The sequence below is a fragment of the Trachemys scripta genome, chromosome 23 (genome assembly GCF_013100865.1).
Source record: "Trachemys scripta elegans isolate TJP31775 chromosome 23, CAS_Tse_1.0, whole genome shotgun sequence".
Lineage (NCBI taxonomy): Eukaryota > Metazoa > Chordata > Testudines > Emydidae > Trachemys > Trachemys scripta.
This window is the reverse complement of record NC_048320.1, coordinates 11,936,791-11,942,790: the sequence shown is the minus strand read 5'-3', so window position 1 is coordinate 11,942,790 and position 6,000 is coordinate 11,936,791. Positions and strand designations below refer to the sequence as shown.

At 51.4% G+C, this 6,000-nt stretch overlaps 1 protein-coding gene across 1 annotated transcript in view; it reads left to right on the top strand.

The window, feature by feature from the left end:
* The first annotated feature begins 5,228 nt into the window (after nt 1–5,228).
* Nucleotides 5,229–6,000, top strand: part of SRCIN1 (SRC kinase signaling inhibitor 1) — a 176,137-nt gene continuing 175,365 nt past the window's right edge. The window contains exon 1 of the mRNA XM_034755731.1: nt 5,229–5,537. The gene's annotated coding sequence lies outside the window, so the exon portion shown is untranslated. The remainder of the gene's footprint in view (nt 5,538–6,000) is intronic.

Here is a 6,000-nt window from a genome sequence, read left to right as displayed (position 1 = left end):
CTGGCTCCTAAAATTACAGGTGCTAGATGCCGAGACCACAGCTGCTCCTTCGGCCCTGCCTCCTGCCACCGATCCCGGGAGCAGCCTAGAACTGGGTCAATCCTCGACCTCACAGCTGGTGAGTAAATCGCTGGCTTATTAGGGTCTCGTTCAGAACAAAAGGGGGTGGAAAGAGGAAGCGTTGAGATGAATGCGGGCAGCCAGAAATGACTGGGGGTCCCTATGTTGGCTGGAAGGTGAAGTTGATGGTACTTGATGGGTTGTGGGGGATGGAAAGGTGAAACCAGCAGTACCTGTGTCGGCTGGAAAGTGAAGCCAAGGGTACCTGTGTTATGGGCAGGCTCGGGGGTGGGGGGAGAGGAGGGGAAGGACTCCCTAAGAAAAATGGGAAAAGTTTTGAGTCCATTTTTCTCCTCTGTTTGTTTGAAGGGAAGCTGGTCCCAGTTCTCCCCAGCAGGGGTGATGGTGGCCCACCTTTTGGTCCCACAGTTTGATTTAAAATGAAAAAGCTGCCTGGGTGGGGGCGCGGGTTGTGGAGAAGGGGGAAGTCCACTTAGCTGCCTGCACTGGGAAAGGCAGCACAGCTGAGGGAAGCTCTTAAGAGCTGCTCATTGGCCAGCTCTCACCTTCCATCCATTTTTTCCATCCTCTCCTCCCTCGATTCAGCTCTCCTTCCTCTCCTCTCCTGTGAGACAGGCTTCCAAACCAGCTGTGCAAAGGGTCCTTTCTTGGTACTTCCCTTTCTGCTGACAGCAAAGGCTTTCCCATCCTCTGGAGTGTTGCCACACCATAGAATTTTAGCACAGTATTTGCTTTCTTAAAGCCCCAGCTCCAGGAGTCATGTGCTATGTGACAATCTCAGCTTAAAAAAATTTTTTTTAAAAGAAAGTTTCTAGCCATCATAGCAGCAGAAAAAGCATGGCAATGTGACACCTGAAGGCTCAAAAATGAGGTAAATTATTAATTGTCTTTAAAAACCATGAGGTTTTTTTTTTTTTAATCTTGCAATTGGGGCCTGACTCCTGAGTTTTGAGCATTTAGTGGTGCAATACTGCACCTCAGCCATCTGGCTTGGAAAATGGGAATTCCCCTTGTAATTCCTAGCTGTGACTGCCAGAAAAAGCCTGGCACCATGGTATCATGGCGCTTGTGTTATTGCTGGTCCGTTCCGTACCAATCGGTGCATCAAGTCAGTCCAGTGTGTTCATCAGCAGTCACTTCACTCAAACATGTTTTTAATGGCTTTTTGAAGAGAGAAGATTGCCTCGTGGTATCCTGTGCATAAGGTTATTGGAAGGAGACCAGCGTAGCTCCATAACCTCTCTGCTGATGAGGATAAAGTGCTTGTTTAATACACTTTAGCTTTCAAATATTTCTCCTTAATGCGTGTTTGAAACGACTTGAGCTCAGAAAGGAATATGGAACTTCACCGCTTCGCTTGGATTTGCTACGTTTAAAGCGCCAGCCTTTTTTGATGTTGAAGAGTCTTGGAACTTTCAGCGGGCCTTTCTCCTCTGCACCATGGAGGGTGGGCCCGTCACATCTCGAGGGCTCAGGGATGAGGTTTTTTTGGTGGAAGCCACCAGTAACTATGCTGGGGTCTCGTATGCAGACTCTAAGAGAAGCCATGACCACCTCCAAGAACCCTGGATGGTGCCGGCTGTCATGAGGCAGTGTGAACAGAGCAATAAAAGGTTGTTACAAGGAGGAGGGAGAAGAATTGTTCTTCTTAACCTCTGAGGATAGGACAAGAAGCAATGGACTTAAATTGCAGCAAGGGAGGTTTAGGTTGGACATTAGGAAAAACTTCCTGACTGTCAGGGTGATTAAGCACTGGAATAAATTGCCTGGAGTGGTTGTGGAATCTCCATCATTGGGGATTTTTAAGAGCAGGTTAGACAAACACCTGTCAGGGATGGTCTAGATAATATTTAGTCCTTCAAGGAGTGCAGGGGACTGGATTGTATAACCTCTCGAGGTCCCTTCCAATCCTATGATTTAATGGATTATGACTCAGGAGACCTGGATTCTATTCCTGTCCCTGCCACTGCCTGTTGTGTGACTGGGCAAGTCACTTCCCCTCTCTGTCCCTCAGTCTTCCCATCTGTAAAATGGGGATAATGGTACTGCCGTCCTTTTGTGAAGTACATTGCGATCTACTGATGGAAAAAATGCTATAGAAGTGCTAGGGGTGTTGTTATTGGTTGTTGTCCGGGTAGAGGGGATTACAGAAGGTTCAGTGAATAATATTCTTTAGTTTCTTGGTGACATAGGGTGACTGTAACAGTTCTGAGTGTTACTGTATGAGCATTTCATCTTAAGGTACCTGCATTACCTTCCCATGCGACCCTGATTAATATCACTGATGACATGAGTGTAGCAGAGTCCGTTTATTCATCGAGATTTGTCTGTAACCTGACCCACTATATATCTTAACAAAGTTTTGACAAAGTCTGTGTTTGGGACCGGGGAGGGGCTGTGTCGGAACTTAGAGGCATCAGCTCAGCTATGTGGGGAAGTTATTACAACACCCGTTAGACTTAGCCCCGACTCTCATCAGCATTTCCAGCTGCTTGATTTTATGGATGCCCCGACCATGCCAAAATGCCTCTAAACCCTCGCAGATGGACCTGGGGTTTGAGTTGCTGATGAGGGAGTCGTTTTTGGCCAGGCTTGTAAATTTCTCCCTGATTGTCTGTGAAATGCAAAACCTCCCTGGGAAAGCCGGCCACAGGCTGGGTTTGCTGCGTGTTTGCCTTGTGTTCCATCAGGGTATGACGCATCTCATGGGACCCCTCTCCCCAGTGCCCCCAGAGGCTGGGAGACTGCCCTTTGCAGTGTGACTGCCCCAAAGGGTGCTCCCGGCCCCACCGACATTCAGACTCGGCCCCTAGCACAGCCAGCTAACACCAGGCCATGGCTGCCTTCTGCACACTCGGCACGGGGGCTGGCAAATGGCATTTCAAGCCTCTCGGAGAATCCTGGCGTGGAGATTTAGTAGCCAACGGTGTGAACTTCTTGGCCAGGATCGTGCAATGTTGGCAAGAGAGGCTTCTGCAGTCGGAAGCTTTGCTCGGGGCTCCGTATATGCCACCCAGGCCCCTCTCATCCCAGGCAGCCTCTGTGGGATTTGGGGAATCTCAGACCTTCCCAAGTTTCCTTTTTTTAGGGGGTGGGTGGGGTCAGAACTTGCAATTAAATGATAGATTTTTAAGGCCTGACGGGACCATTAATTCATCTAGTCTGAGCTCCAGTACAGCCCAGGCCAGGGAATCTCACCCACTTACGCCAGGGTTCAGCCCGTTCACGTATATTCCAAATCTGTGGGTTACTCTTCAGTTTCAGCAGCAACTCGGGGCTGTCTTTTCTCCCCATCTGTTTTTCCGCCTCTTCCTTTTTTCACTCCCCCCCCCACCTGCAAACACCCCCCTGCCCTGTGGTGCTGAAACTCGGCGTCCCTTGCTGCCTTGTAAGAACCCGTCTCATGGGGACGGGGAGCAATTGCAGGTTAACGAAGCTGGCATGGGAGCGAAGGAGAGAGCCTCCCAGGCATGGCGGAGTAGGAAACGCGGGCCCGTAGCTATAGGGCCATTGTCCCATTAAGATAACAGGTGCCCATGCCTGAGCCGTCTATGTTTCCTCCTGGGGACAGCTTCCCCCCTCCTCCCTGACAGCCAAAGCCCACAGCACTCAGGAGTGGGGCATTTCTCTGTCAGGACTCGCACATCAGCTCAATCAAGATGCACTTCAGTGGAGCTGGAAAAGGCTTCAGCCCCTCAGAGGTTCTCCTAATGGAGCCAGAGATTTCACTCTCTCTGTGCCCGCTGGGCACTCACTCTCCTGACTGAGCAGCTAATACATCCCCATCGCGGGAAGAGTCCTCCAGCCGGGGGAGCGCAGGGGCTCCTCTCAGGCATGCACGGGAGCTGGTCCGTAGCTGGGAGCCCGTCCGTAAGCACTGGCTGGCACGGGGAAAGCGGCTCTCGTTTAAGCAGGTAAGGATGTGGGTACTCAGACAGCTTTCCCCCTCTCGCTCTCCCTGGTGACAAGCGCTGGCTGGGTGGGAGCCCCTGGCTCCTGCAATCTCAGCGGCATCTGGCTAGAACCATTGGCTGTTGGGACGCTCCCAGCTCAGCAGGGGTCGCTATGGAGGAGACAATCTCTGCTACCCCAGCCCTGCCCTGGCGTGGAGGGCTGTCTAGCAGGGTCACCGGAGTGATTATTTAATGTTCTTGTGCTCTCGGAGGTGGTCTTTCATTGATTTCCTTTTGGAGAGGCAATGTGACCCAGTGGATAGGGTGCTGGAGTGGGAATCAGCAGAGCTGGGTTCTCCCCTGGCTCTGGGGCAAGTCACTTCACTGGTTTTTTCCACCCCCTCCCACGCTTTATCTGTCTCCAGTGCGTCATTTGTAAGGCATGTGGGGCTAGGACTCAAGCATTTTTTATTTTTTACCTGCATCACGGATGCGGCAAGCCTAGAGGCGCCGGAGCTCAGCCCTGGCCCAAATTAAGCACTGTCTGTCTCATCTCTTTCGATCGTAATCTCTTTAGGGGCAGGGGTGTGTCTCGCTAGGCACAACACCTGCCACCATGCTGCCCCACTCTCATTTGGGGGTTCTAGGTGTGACTGTAATGCTCTGGATAATTATTATTTATATCCATTCCCATCTCCCCCAGAGGGGGGGCATTCATGGTGGCTTATGCAGGCAGTGTGCAATGGACAATGATGGACAGGCCATCTCTGAGACATAACTGACAGCTGTCAGTACTATCCGGGGAAACGATCAACAAAAGGAACTTTGCTGATGTGGTTTCTACCCCCATCTTTTGCTGAGATTGTTCCCGATGGACCTTTAGAGTTAAATCAGTAGCTGTTCCTATGACAGGCTGGCGAGAGATTCTGACCATATGCCCCTCCCATGGAGAACAAACGAGATTTCGTTGTACCCGCAGGTATGCAGTGTAAGTGTGAAGGCTGTGTCAGGAGCCCAGGTATGCAGGGGACATCCTATGCTGGCTAAGAAGAAAGTGGCCCATTATTAACAGTTTGCAACTCTTGCAGCGTGGGAGAGCCGGGCGGTGGGATATTTATCAATGTCTCAGACATGGCCTTGCCTCCTGGGTCCTGCTGCCTCTGCCGGAACCAGCGGTAATTACACGCTGCCCTTATTATCATAATATCCTCCTGGCATTTAGACTAGACACCTATCTCGGAATAAAATGTAGGGGCCTTTAAGCGAGAGGGACAGATCTCCCAGCACATTAATCTATCATGAGCTAATGTGCTTCTCCCGTTCGATCCTTTGTACATCGCCGAGCTGAGCGCGCACACACGCACGCGCTCCCACTCTCACGCGCTCCGCCTCTTGCACTCCAGCCTGCGGTCTCCCATGGTTGGCTGGGCCTGAGCCACTGGGAGAAAGAAAGAAAGAAAAAGACCAGAAAGCGAGCGAGCGAGGAAAGCCCGGGCGATAATGGGAAATACACCCTCTCAAGGCATGTCACTCTCACTATGTGCACCCATTCTTAAGTAGCAGGTATTTTTTTTTATTTGTGTGTTGGTTTTTTTTTTCTTCCCCTCCTCCCTCCAACTGCTGGTACGGTGTGGTGATGCTGTGGGGAACTGGTGCTGCTGATGCCGGAGTGGTTGGCTTTGAAGCTGAACAGAGGAAGATCAGGTGGGGGGTGGGGGAATCTTGGTTTTAAAAGGGGAGGTTAAGCCCCCTCCATGCAGTGACAAGGTAGGACTCTCCGGCTACCCCCTCACCTGGGGGGAATGGCTGCAGATGTGGGGGGACTGGGCTACCAGGGGATGCTGGCTGTCAGATGAAGGCAGCAAGGGGTGCTAATCTGGTGCTGGTTTTCAGTGTTGTGCTGTTGTCAGGGCTGCCTGGCTCCGGGGATAAAGTATCTATAGAACCTGCTGTCCTAGAAACCTTGCCAGAACGAGGAGTTGGTTTTGGTTTTTTGTTTTTTGTTTGGGGGGTAGGGGGGGGGAAG